Raw genomic sequence first — 14,362 nt, forward strand, 5'->3', positions numbered from 1 at the left:
TTGATAATCTTCTTGTAGCTTTTCATCTACATTATCATCAACAACAACTTTCTCCATAGAGGAAGAATTAGACTCATCAAATATAACATGTATAAATTCTTCCACAATCAAAGTTCTTTTGATATACACTCCATAAGTTTTGCTTGTGTTTGAATAGCCAAGAGAAATACCAACATCAAATTTTGGATCAAATTTGCCAAGATTATCTTTTGTGCTCAAAATAAAACATTTGCATCCAAATATCAAATAATAATCATCATCAATCCACAATGAAAGCAACAATGCATATGAAAATGTAGGTGCATAATATAATAGAAAACTATGGTAAAATCCATAAGGAGAGCACACTATGGAAGTGGTAATTTGAAATACTCAAAATGCACAAATTCGAATTTTTTTAAGATATTGAGTAAAAAGTGTAAGTTGGAATCAATTAAAACAATTTTAGAGATGATTTTAGACACAAGAATGGATGAGAATAATTTATATGAATCAATTTGGATTGAAAACGAATGAGAATGATGGATTTTGGAATGAAATCAAGTGAGGAGTAATTGGCTTTTAGTGAGAAAGAGAGAAACGGAAAGCCGAAAGAGAGGGAGAAGATGAATAGTTGAAATAGCACCCGAAACCGGATTGCCGAATGAGCTTAACCGGAAATCCGGTTGGTTCCAGCAAATGTTTCACGCAAATCCGGTTTTCTGGATAACACGAACCGGCTTGCCGGTTGGATCCAGAAGATAGCAAGAGAGAATCGGCTTGCCGATTTGCCAAAATGCAGCTCGAATTCAGAATTCCGAATTGACAGAACCGGAAATCCGGTTTGGTCCAACAAGCGTTCCTTGCGAATCCGGCTTTCCGGTTTTGCTAACCGGTAGTCCAATTTGAGGCAGAAAGTAACATGCAAACTATATACCGTTGGAAAGATAATTAAGTTAGCTTTCCAATAAATTTTACAGAGCTGGATTTGGAGTTCTCTAGAAGGAGTTATGACCAATTCATTACAACTTGTGCAGACTAGAGATTTTCACAATAATTAAACATATAAACATTCAAAAGTGAATAAATTAAACACACCACTTAACTATCATGCTTAAACACTTCATAAACATTAACATCAAACAAATCCATCATGATAAATCACTCAATATTACACACAATGATAATTCCATCATGTAAACATACAAGCATACTTTCGCAACTTTATTTATCATGATTCATTCAACAAAATTAATATGGCAAGAATTGTTACCAAAATAATTAAATCATCTTGCCTCATCTTTTTCTCTTAGATCATGCTCAAATGATTATCCTCACAAGCTTCCATCAAGGAACTTCTCCACCATTCCTTGATTGTGGTACCTACAAAACAAATTCAAGTTGTGTGCTTTGGTACCCAAATACTCTTGGGTCCTTGAACGTTAGATTTAATTTCTTTTGGAACCCAAATACATTTTACTCCATAATACGCATTTCTCTTAACTGGACATCTAAAACTCATATGACCATTTCCATTACAATAATGACAAATAATTTTATGATCACTTGTGGAGGTAGCCTTAACAAAATAATTCTTATAATATTTTTGTTTCAAGTAAGGCTTATACCCAAGTCCTCCTTTATCAAACACACATTTTTGAGTGCTTAGTAATTTTTCTAAGTTCTTTTGACCATTTGTGAATTTTAACACAATTTCGTTGAGCTCATTACTCTTCTTCTTAAGCACTTCATTTTCTTTCATCAATTCACCAACATGTGATTTTTCATGCTCATATGAAGTACTTTGTTTGCATTTAAATGATGCAATTCTATCATGCAAAATTTTATTATCTAACTCTAGTCCTTTAATCTTTTCATTTAATGAACCATTGCATTTTTGTAAAGCATCATTTTCATTTTTCAAGTCATTTACATGTGATTCTAGATGCTTCTGTGAAGTGCTAGATTTCTCATTTGATAATGCAACTCTATCATGCAATGTTTTATTCTCTAATTCTAGGCATGTAATCTTTGCACTTAGAGATTCATTCTCATTTGTGAGCTTTACCATTTTCTTTTTAAGACAAGCATTCTTTCTACCAATTTTTATCTAATTATCATGCAATTCTTTAAAAGCATCATATAATTCATCATAAGTAGAAAGATCATTTACCTCATCAAGTTCATCATCCGATTCATCTCCAATTGCCATGAGAGCTAGATTTGTCATTTCTTGATGTTCTTCACGATCACTTGTTTCCTCATCGCTATCATCCCATGTGGCTACCATTGCTCTCTTCTTGAGCTTATTGAGAAGAGGGCATTCCGTTCTTATATGACCGGGCTTCTTGCACTCATAACATTTGATTACTTCCTTCTTCTCCTTTCGGTTCTTGAGGTCTCTAGATTTTCTTAGCTCACTGGATTTCTTAAAAAGTTTTCTAAGCCTCCTAGCCAGCATATCCAACTCCTCCTCATCCAGCTCACTTTCCTCATCACTCTCATATTTCGAGACTTTGAGAGCAATGCTTTTCTTCTTCTCCTCATTGCTTCTTTCGGCTGCCATGTCTTCCTCATAAGAAATAAGAGAACCAATTAAATCATCAATAAGTAAGATATTCAAATCTTTAGCTTCCTCAATGGCAGTCCTTTTTTGTCTCCATTCCTTAGGTAACGACCTAATGATTTTCTTAACTTTCTCGCTATTTGAAAAGGTCTTTCCTAGGGCTCCTAGAGTATTCACTATGTCCGTAAATCTAGTATACATAGAATATACACTCTCATTTTGTTCCATTTGAAACAATTCATATTGTCGAGTGTACCTACTAATTTTAGACTCTTTCACTTGATTTGTGCCTTCATAAACAACTTCAAATTTGTGCCAAATTTCATTAGCACTTTCACAACTAGATACTCTATGAAACTCTTTCTTATCTAGTGCACAAAACAAGACATTCATAGCTTTGGAGTTTAGAGAAGCTTTTCTCTTTTCTAATTCATTCCATTCCCTTGAAGGTTTTGGAATATCTTCCCCGACTTCGTTTTTAGTCAAAGGCATAAATGGACCATCACAAACAATTTCCCAAATATCATAATCTAAAGCTTGTAAATAAATTCTCATCCTAGTTTTCCAATATGGGTAGTCATTACCGTCAAAGAACGGTGGTCTAATTGTGGATTGTCCTTCCCTAAAAATTGAGTCATTATGGGTTGCCATGGATCTTTAACTCTAGACGGTTAAGTCTACACAAGAGCACCTTGCTCTGATACCAATTGAAATACAAGTATGCAACCCAAGAGGGGGGGTGAATTGGGATTTTAAAAATTATGCAATATAATTCTCTCAACAATTTAATCTATTGCCTTAATCAAATTGAAAACAATAAATTCAATCATGCACAATATTAAAAGAGTAAGGGAAGAGAAAACAAACACAAAGATTTTTTACGTGGTTCGGCAATCCCCGCCTACGTCCACGCCTCCAAGCTCACCGGGCTTGAGGATTTCACTAAGCTAGCCTCCCAAGGCTTCAAACGCTTACAATTGACTTCCAAGGTGTCAATGGACCTTTACAACAAGAGATTATCCCCAATCTCTTAACCCAAGTGTATCCCAACACTTACAATCACTCAAAGTAGAAGATTACAAATTATTTTTCTCTCACACAATATTTAAGATTACAAATCAATGCCCAATGTGTGAATAGATGGAGAGAGAATGTGTTTAAAGCTCAATGAAGATTGTATTCTCGAATATAAGCTCAATGATTGTGTTGTGATCAACCTTCTTTGAATTTGAATGAGCCTATTTATATCTGGAGCTGAAAATCTAGCCGTTACAAACTGTCGGGCAGAAAACGGTTCGCCGTTAACGATAAACGGTTAACCGTTTCGCTTGTTCAAAGTTACCGTTGGACCAGAATTCAAATAAACGGTTTGCCGTTTAGGATTGCCCTTTCGCCGTTAACTTCCAGAGACCTGCAAGATGAGCATTCGTTATACGTTTACGCTAAACGGTTAAGGACTTGCGTGAGGTAACGTTTCTGGATATTATCGGTTAACCGTTTGAACAATAATCGGTTAGCCGTTTGTCTCCAGTAACCTGCAAAATGAACATCAGTTAATCAATACCAGAGGCGGACAACCCTCAATTCTGGACGTTATCGGTTAACCGTTTAAAAAGAAACGGTTCACCGTTAGTTTCCAGTAGCCTTCCTATCTTGGGTGTTTTCTGTTAAGCGTAAACGGCTAGAGCTTAGGCAATATGATGCTCTCTGGTGATAATCGGTTAACCGTTTAAAAATAAACGGTTCACCGTTAGTTTCCAGTAACCTTCCCATCTTGGGTGTTTTCCGTTTTCCATGAACGGTTAGAGGTTAAGGAAATGTGTTACTCTCTGCCTTTAATCGGTTAACCGTTTAAAATAAACGGTTCACCGTTTATGACCAGTATTGCAATTTTAAACAAGTTTTTGCAGAGAATTTCTTTCTAATTTGAAATCCATCTTTTATGAAGAAATAAGGCAATGATTAAAAGAGTTTTCGTTTATTAAGAAATAACTCCATTATTTTTGTCAAAATACATTTAAAATTTGTTATCATCAAAATCAATATTATTAACATATTTATGTTAACATTATATTTGAGTGATTTGTATAAACAGTCTCTTTGGTGCAAGCCAAATAGACTCTGATTTTATTAAATGTAAAAACAACTATTAGCAACTCTTTTTCAGTGGTAGTGCAGTTGAGTTGTGCATCAGTTAAAGTCTTGCTGGTATAATAAATGGAGTGAAAAATCTTGTCTTTCATTTGCCCCAGCACTGCTCCAACAAAATAGTCACCAGCATTACACATCAACTCAAAAGAGATACTCCAATTAGATACTACAGCAACTAATGCCATAACAAGAGCTCTCTTTAACTCAATAAATGCCTTTAAACAACGCTTATCAAAATTGAAGGGTCTGTCATGCATCAGAAAAATGCATAAAGGTTTGGCTATTTTGGAAAAGTCATTAATGATCTGTCTATAGAACCCAGCGTGTCCTAAGAAACTCCTTATGCCTTTGACTGAAGTATGTCGTCGAAGTTTATCAATCACCTCTATTTTTCCCTTATCCACCTTTATTCCTTTTTTAGATACCCTATGGCCTAGGATTATCCCTTCTTGTAACATGAAATGATACTTTTCCCAATTCAATACTAAATTTGTCTCTTCACATCTCTTGAGCACATTTTCTAGATTATGCAAGAAGTCATCATATGATCCCCCAAACAATGAAAAACCATCCAAGAATAGTTCAAGTGTTTGCTCGACCATATCTTAAAAAATAGACATTATACACCTCTGGAAAGTTGCTGGAGTATTGCACAGGTAAAATGCATCATTCTGAAGGCAAAGGTTCTATAAGAACAAGTGAATGTTGTCTTCTGCTGATCCTTTAGTGCTATAGCAATCTGGTTGTAGCCTAAGTATCCATCAAAGAAATAATAGTACTTTTTTCCAGCAAGTATGTCTAACATTTGTCTATAAAGGGTAATGAGAGTGATCTTTCTTTATGGTTTTGTTTAACTTTAACTCAGGCGTAGCTCATTTCTTTTTTGGTGTGAACCAGTGTCAAATCAAAATACCCAACAAGCATTAGCTCTCCCTAAAAAGAAGGTAGTCCAACCACACATTCCAGTACGGCTACCTTGTTACGACTTCACTCCAATCACTAGTCTAGCCTTCAGCACCCCCCTTGCGGTTACTATTCTTGTAGGAATAATCTGATTTTTTTCATTTGCTACAACTATTACTCCACCTTTCTTTGGAATATATTGTACTGTGCTTACCCATGATTTGTCTAGTATTAGGTAAATGATTCCAGCATCAAGTCACTTAATGATCTCTTTCTTCACAACTTCCTCCATGATAGGATTTAATCTTTTCTGTTACTCTGTAGAGTTGCTGTAACAATCCTCCAATAAGATCTTGTGCATATATACAGATGGGTTAATTCTTTTGATATCTGCCATGGTCCAAATAATGTTGTTCTTGTATTTTTCCAATACATCCACCAAACTCTTCTTTTGTTCTGTATTCAAAGAAGATGAAATGATTACAGAAAGTGTATCATTGTCACCAAGATAAACATACTTCAAATGTGAAGGTAGAATTTTTAATTCTCAAATAAGAGGTCATTTAATAGAGGGAACATACGATTTTACTTCCCTATTTGAGATATTTATAGATTCAAAGTGCTTCTCAGTTCTCACGAGTTGCTTCTCTCCTAACTATGCTATGTCAGCTATTTGAATATCTTTATCTTCTAGTTCTTCAAGTGTTATAACTTTGATTTCTTCATTGCTGCAGTAACTATTCAACCTCTTTGCTACAATAATATCTACAACACTGATAAAATTACAGTCTTCAGCATCATAATGACTCTTCATGGCATATAACACGTTAAATGTAACTTGCTAATCATTAACCCGCATAGTCAGCTCTTTTTTTTTGCACATCAATTAAAGTCTTTCTTGTGGCTAAGAAATGTCTACCTAAATGATTGACACTTCTTTATCAACTTCAAAGCCAATACTATGAAATCTATGGAAAAATAAACTTATCCACCTCTACCAATACATATTTAATTTTGCCTTTTGGATAGGCATAAGATCTGTCAACAAGTTGTAAAGTCACTATTATTGGTTTAACTTCTCCAACTCCCAATTGCTTGAACCCTAATAAAGGCATGAGATTGATGCTAGCTCTCAAATCACAAAGTGCCTTACCATTATATTTAGTTCATATAGAGCATAAAATTGTAAAACTTTCTAGATTCTTTAGCTTCTGAGGGATTTTATTCTGAAGTATATGACTGCATTCTTTTGTAAGAGCAATTGTTTCAAACTCTCCAAGCTTTCTTTTTCTCGCCAACATGTCCTTCAAGAACTTTACATTATTCAGCATTTATTCCAGGGCTTCCACAAAAGAAATGTTGATATGTAACTGCTTCAACATTTCGAAGAATTTGCTAAATTGTTTGTCTTACTTTTGCTTCTGAAATCTTTGTGGAAAGGGTGGTGGGTGCGTAAACTATTGTGTTGTAGCAGACTGTATAGACTACTTCTCTTTTGCCATGTTGTGGATTGATGTGGTTAGTGCCGCATCATCTTTAATAACAGGCATTGGATCATCATTTTCTGTAGATCATGTAGCTTGGTTGTTCACATCAGTGGGTTGGAAAGTGGGATGTTATGGTTCCTCTTCCACTTAAGTTTTTTCTTGGGTTGAAAAAAGTTCAACTCTTCTTTTTAGTGCACATACTGGAATATTAACATCATTTCCAAATCTTAAATTAATCACTTTACAATGTTTTTTTCCTTCCTCTTAGGGATTCTCTATATTGTTGGGTAAACTGCCTTGAGGTCTGTTGTTTAGTGTTGTAGCAAGTCGTTCAATATGATTTATTAGGTTTCTTAAAGACACAAGTTGACATTAAACAACTGCTTCATTCTTCACAATATATACCTTAGTCAAAGCTACAAGAGAACTTAGTTAATCATTGCTGGTGTTTCTTTGCCTTTGATTTTGCTGGTGAAATCCAAATGGTTGAGCAGGCTTGTTCTGTCCACTGGATACTACAGCATGTTGATTATGATTGCTCTATGAAAAATTTTAATGGTGTCTCCATCCAGGGTTATAAATGTTTAAGCAAGGATTGTTTTGGTTTTGTCTGTTAAAGTTGCCCACATAAGTGACCGAGGTTGGATTTTAAAGACAATTATCAAATAGATGCCCTTCTCCACCATAAACACAAGATACATCAGCAATTTAGCTAACAGTTGCTAGAGCAGTAGTTATAGCCTTTACCAAATTTGTTAATGAGGTTACTTGGGCTGATAATGCTGTAAAGAAGTCTATATTGTGGACTTCTGTTGTTATTAGCTATCCTTTTGCAAAATTTCATAGGCCTCATTATAGGACTTGGATAACAAGACCCCATTTGCTAAAGCATCCACTATCAATCTAGTGCTTGGGTTGAGACCATTGTAAAATGTTTCCAACTGTATACAGTAAGGAATACCATGATGAGGACATCTCCTAAGTAACTCTTTAAATATTTCTCATGCATCATACAAGCTTTCATCTTCAAGTTGATAGAAAGATGTGATTTTATTCCTCAATTTTATATTCTTGGTTGGTGTAAAGTGCTTCATTAAAAATTTGTAAACCAAATCATTCCATATATAATGAAGTCAGGTGGCAGAGAGTTCAACCATGTTTTTACTTGATCCCTTAGAGAAAATAGGAAAAGTTTGAGTCTCAATGCTTCCTGTAATGCTCTAGCAATCTTGAAAGTATCATTTACTTCCAAAAACAGCTTAAGGTGAAGTTAAGGATCTTCTTATGGTAGACCATTAAATTACCTTACCCTTACTGTTTGAAGCATCTGAAACATCATTGGTTTGAGCTCAAACTTAGCAGCTTGCACTTTAGGTCTAACTATTTCAGGATTTATGGCTTGAGGAGTTAGCACAACATAATCTCTTATGACTATGTCTCTATCATATGCCATGTAGATAATATTGTTGTTCCCTAGTTGCCCATGAATAATAGACCCATTATGACCTTCTTTACCTCCTTGTGCATTAACTGATTCTATTTCTCCTCGATGGTTGAAATTCCCTATATCTTGCAAATCATCCATGTCAACAGCAGCTTTTAAATTTCTCTATTTTTTTCTCAATCTCCTTGCACTTCTTTCAATTTCTAGATCAAACTGGAATTCATCAAGTTTATATTTGCACATGCAAGGTTGCTAGAGCACTTCTGTCAACAAAGTAAACAAATTAAAAGAAAAATAAAAATTGTCACCAACTAAAACTGATTTCATAAATCACAATAAACAACCAATCCCCAGTAACGACTACAACATCTTCTATGTTCGAGACTTGTTTTATTTCCTCTGTAGCCAAGTTTTTTTGTCATCTCTGCAAGTCTGCTGCTGCAGCTTTCCATCCATAAAGCTTAAGCTTTTTCGTTCCCCACAATCACACATAATTAGAGCACAAAGTAATCTAAAATACAACCAATTTATCAAAATAAAATTTAAATACAGGCTCATACAAAATGTAACTAATAATGCAATAAAAATGGATCATTTACTCTCTAAATACTATTGGTTTAAGTTTAAAAATTTCATGATAACTCTCATTTCATAGAGTTATCAGGCACAAAAGATACAGTGATACGAAATCATTAAAACTTTCATAGTTGCTATTATGTCCATTCAAAGGAGTCTGCCTAACTTACTTTCTCTCAAAAAGACTTTGAAAGAATTGACATGCTTCATATAGACCACTTGGTGGTAAGTCTAAAAGTCACCAATTTTATGGTTAAAATTATTTTTATTAATGAGGGAAGTAGCGGCAAAGATTCCTTATTGGGATGATTTCAAAAAATGAGACTATTTACAAAAATGCTATGCCCCTTTTATAGCCTTTGAGGGAATAAGGCTAACGGCAAAAAGAATAATCAACCTCCCAATAAAAGCTAGAGATAAGACTATTTCAGTTGATTTTATGGTCATTAATGTCCAATACTCTTCCTTGCAATATTAAAGAGACGTTGGCTTTACTATATAGAGTCGGTTTCCTCAACACTATACTAAGTGCCTGTGGTGTTTCTCAAATAGGGAGGGGGACATTTGATATAGAAGAAGATCAAACGATGGCAATTGTCACCACCAAACCTTGCAAAGGAACATTTAGATCAGAACTCGTTCTAGAGAACAAGAAAAAGCTGACAATAGAGGAAATGAGATAGTTCTCATCTTTAGAACATAGACTTATGGAGGAACCTTTCCTTCACCACAGCAATTGGTGGAGGATGGGCTAAATAACAACTGTAAGATCCAATGCCAAATTGAATGTCTCGATGCTTGCACTACAAGGAGCTTGTCATTGAAGAACTAGAAACAATATCCCTTGATCCTTTAGCCTCAGAAAAAAGGGTGCAAATTGGCTCAAGTGGAAAAGACACATATGATTTTCCTACTCAAGAGGAAGTACGATGCTTTTGCATGGTCACACAAACATGCTCTGAATATATCCAGAAGTTGCATACCACCAATTAACAACTGACCCAATGGTAAAACTAGTGCAACAAAAACATGGGAGATTTGCTCAGAAATGGAATGGAACGCCTCTTCAAGGTTTGATTCATTTGGGATGTTCAATACCCTGAATTGAACTCTAATGTTGTTGTGGTGTGAAAAAAAAAATGGCGAGTATGCATAGATTACACAAACCTTAACAAAGCCTGTCCGAAGGATCCTTTCCCTTGCCAAAAATTGATCAATTAGCGGATGCTACCACTAGCTACTAAAGGCTTTCCCTTTTGGATGCATACAGCAGAAACAACAAATCCCAATGCATCCAAAGGATGTGGAAAAAATAAGCTTTATCACTCCAAGAGCTCTATTTTGCTACAAACTCATGCCTTTTCAGGTTGAAAAAAGCTAGTTCCAGCTATCAAAGGCTTGTGACCAAAATCTTCAATGGATTGTTGAGGAATACTGTGGAAGCTTACATTGATGATATGGTAGTCAAAAGTCCGAAGTCGAAATCTATGCCATTGTATATATCAACATTATTCCAAGCTTGCCGTTTGATATATCAATGATGAATGCTTACATTATTCAGAAAATCCTTGATACATTCAAATGCAACACCATTTTATCAAAATGATAATTCCCTATAAACTTAAAGGAATAATTCCCAACAATGATAATTTCCTATAAGGTTAAGGAAATAATTCGCCACCAAGAATAATTACCTATAAGCTTTAGAGAATAATTCCCTAATAAGAATAATTCCCTATAAGGTTAAGGAAATAATTCCCCAACAAAAATCATTCCCCATAAGCATAGGGAAATAATTCCCCAACAAGAATAATTCCCAATAAGCATAAGGAAACAATTCCATAGCAAGAATAATTCGCAAGCAAAAATTACTCCCTATAAGCATAGGGAGATAATTCCCTAGCAAAAGCTATTCCCTATACATATAGGGAAATAATTCCTCGGCATGAATAATATGCTATAAGCTTCAGGAAATAATTCCCTAGGGAGATTAATTCCCCAGCAAAAATTATCCCCCATAATCATAAGGAAATAATTCCCCTACAGGAATAATTCCTTATATTCTTAAGGGAATAATTCCCCAATAATAATGATCCCTTCTCAGCTTAAAGGAATAATTCCCTAGTCGTGATAAGCTTAGGAAATAATTCTGTAAAGCAATAAAGCAAAGATTCAAAACGGTAAAGAGGAATTGTTCCGAATGCAAAGCCTCTCGGAAATTGAACAAAGGAAAATGCTACAGCTACGAAAAAAACTCCATATGCAAACATAAAAGGTAAACGAAGAATAATTTAGTTCCATAATGAATGAGACGAAGCATTGTAATCATGCATCGATTCTTACCTCCACAATAAAATGTAGCATAAAAGGTACTATAGTCGGAAATGGTTACCTTTAACCATTAAGAGTAGAGTTATTTTTTAGTAGTTTGGTCTTTGTACCATTAGTATATTGAGGAAAATTTACATTGAGAAAAAAGATTACCATAAGGAGTAGAGTGAAAGCTCTTAACCCTATATATATATATATATATATATATATATGAATATGTTGAAAAGAAAAATACAAACAAAATACACATAAATGCCTGTATAAAAAAAAATAGAGATTAAGATAATGAGATTAATTTGACGTATTCTTTTTCTTTATTCAAAGAAAAGCTGAGGATTTAGGGAATTATAAAAATTGAAAGAGAGATGGGGTTTATTCTTATATTAAAGTTAGAATTTTGACAATTTAAAATTCTCTTTGAGCTATCTAATTTGTACAATCTTTGAGGCTTGTTTTATATTTTATTTAAAGAGTCTTTCATTCTTTTTGTTGATAGTGAAACTAAAAACAGAAAATGCAGACCAGGATGACTAGTCATTTCTTGCCTTGTTCAAGTAACTGAGTTCAACAAATTAGTGCCAGCCCCAATCTTCGATTGAGTTCCTAAACCATGTACTGGCTGCAGGAACAACAATAGAAACCTGAAGTTATCTGTATTTAGCTACTACGCTTATTGATGAACTTGAATACCTATTAAAGTTTGGGTTAATAATAACAAGCGTAAAGTTTTATGATTATGCTTTGGATGCACTTGATCCTGGATTTGCAGTGTGAAACGAAGGTAGTTTTAAAACCACGAGTTACAGTTGAGAAGTCAGCCAAATACCAGGTGCATAGAAGTTGTTCCTTTCTTAGCAAAGACTTCAACTCCAAAAACACACGTATGTCCTTCAAGATATCCATTCGAAGCATCGTTAAATTCTGAATTGATCAAAACCTAATTCAAGCTTCTTTCATTTCCCATGGCGTCTGTTACATGAAGATGACCCCAAATCATTGATTAGCTGATATTCCATGTGATTGGATTTGTTAATTAAATCCACTCTATTAATTCGAACTCAAACTACAACCAGGATCCCAATTTTCTTGTAGAATCAAGTCATTTGAGCAATTTGCTTGAAAAAAAAAGTCAACTAACATCTAAATATAAAGAATCCTAGGAAAAAAAAAGAAAAAAAAAACAGTTGTCTTACAAGCGGTTTTATAATTTTGCTGACTTTGATGATCTGAATTTGTTTTACTCTCCTCAATGGCAGGGCTTCACATTGATTGGTTTAATTGTCTTCAGCTGCTTCACTCAATGGATAGGTAACAAAGTGGCTGATACTCTATTGTAATGATATATAAAATAGAACCTTCGTAAATTAATAGTATTTAAAACCATGAAAAATATATTAATTTAACGAATATTAATATATCGATAAATTAATAAATTATCAATTTACTTTTATTAAAATATTATCACGTTCATAATAAGATTTTTTATGAAGTATATAGGTAACCTATTAAAGAATTTAGTGATTCTGTCATGTTGTGTGATATGATTTTGATTTGATTTTAATTGAGTAAATCGGTCAATCAATAAACTTTTAGCTAAATGAATTATGATTATATGGTAACTCATCAAAAGAGACTCTTTGAAAGCAATTATCACTGTCTTATTTCTCTTAGTACAACACATCTTAAAGGTGTTAAAAAACAATAATGATTGATAAAATGCATAAAACATTATGTTAGCACAACAAAGAAAATCATAAACATATCAATGTATTTAGCTGGAAATTAATCAATTATTCAATTATGTATTAACTGAGTGTTGTACGAAAATAAGATTTTTTTTGAAACTATATTTCTAATAAATTTACCAAATTATTAATTTATCATATAGGCTCCAAGCTGATACCTATAAAAAATATTATTTAATTAAGGTTATCAATTTATTGAATATTGATTTAACAAAGTTCTACTATACTTGGTTTTCATTCTTTTAGTACGTGGAATTATTAGTTCTCTTGCATCCCAATTTTCTTTGTACCAATTACTTCGTTTAAAAAAATTAAAATAAAATAAAATCTTAGAAGAGAGAAGAATTACGGCTTTAGGGATATAATGAAGCTTACCTCTTAAGAAATGCATAGAATTAGAGCACTAAAATCACACTAAAAAGTTAGGGAAAATTTACAAAAATAACCATAAAATTTTTATTATTTTCACAATTAACCTTCTCAACTTTTTTCTATCAACATTAGCCAAACACACGCTTCTCTCCCCAAATTACCCTTCTTTACAAACCAAAAGCAACTTCCTTTCTCCCCTTTCGTTAAACAAAAGGCAGATTTCCACTCTTGAATCATCAACCAACGGCGACGGCAAAAGGCAACGATAAAAGTGAAATCCGATAATAATCTATCCGGATCCAACACTAATCGGCATCACATAGTGGTATGGGTTATTTTCTCAACTTGCTCGAGAGTTTCAGTGAACTGCGAGTCGGGATGAATTTGGCAACAAGCTACCTGTCGCACCAAGCCTTGGTGCGACATGCAACCCTTATTTTCTCCTTTGCCTCTCTCAGTGCAGTCTCCTAGTCATCCTTATGACCTTATCATCCTCCTCTGCCTTCCCGCCTGCTAATGAACTGCGACTAGAGACATCCGCTTACTCCAGTAACCAATTATTGACGCCCCAATTCCCAGATCTTTGTCGTTCAATATATCTCCTATTGGTTGCCAAAGGACAAAAAGAAACAGATGAAATTAAAGTCTAATGCTATCTTATGACACCCCCAAGTTATTACAGAAGTCTTGGCGTCTGATGGAATGAGCCATTTTACAATTATTCATACATTTAACTCAATGAGGGTCAAAATATTGCTTCTTTTACATGCAAAGAAACAAAACAAAAGATTCAAAATTTTCTTCTTTT

The 14,362-nt window shown here is 34.0% G+C and overlaps 1 long non-coding RNA gene and 1 other non-coding gene across 2 annotated transcripts; one reads left to right on the forward strand and one right to left on the reverse strand.

Annotated features, from left to right (window-relative positions):
- The first annotated feature begins 8,043 nt into the window (after positions 1 to 8,043).
- Positions 8,044 to 8,150, forward strand: LOC112497805 (small nucleolar RNA R71). Its single transcript, XR_003064787.2, has one exon. It is a non-coding gene; the product is annotated as a small nucleolar RNA R71 (small nucleolar RNA).
- Positions 8,151 to 8,813: 663 nt separating this feature from the next.
- LOC127902099 (uncharacterized) lies at positions 8,814 to 11,365 on the reverse strand. Its single transcript, XR_008054577.1, has 2 exons — positions 10,274 to 11,365; positions 8,814 to 8,996 (listed from the first exon to the last, which is right to left on the reverse strand). It is a non-coding gene; the product is annotated as an uncharacterized LOC127902099 (long non-coding RNA).
- Positions 11,366 to 14,362: the final 2,997 nt, after the last annotated feature.

Source organism: Citrus sinensis, chromosome 5, assembly GCF_022201045.2.
Source record: "Citrus sinensis cultivar Valencia sweet orange chromosome 5, DVS_A1.0, whole genome shotgun sequence".
NCBI lineage: Eukaryota > Viridiplantae > Streptophyta > Magnoliopsida > Sapindales > Rutaceae > Citrus > Citrus sinensis.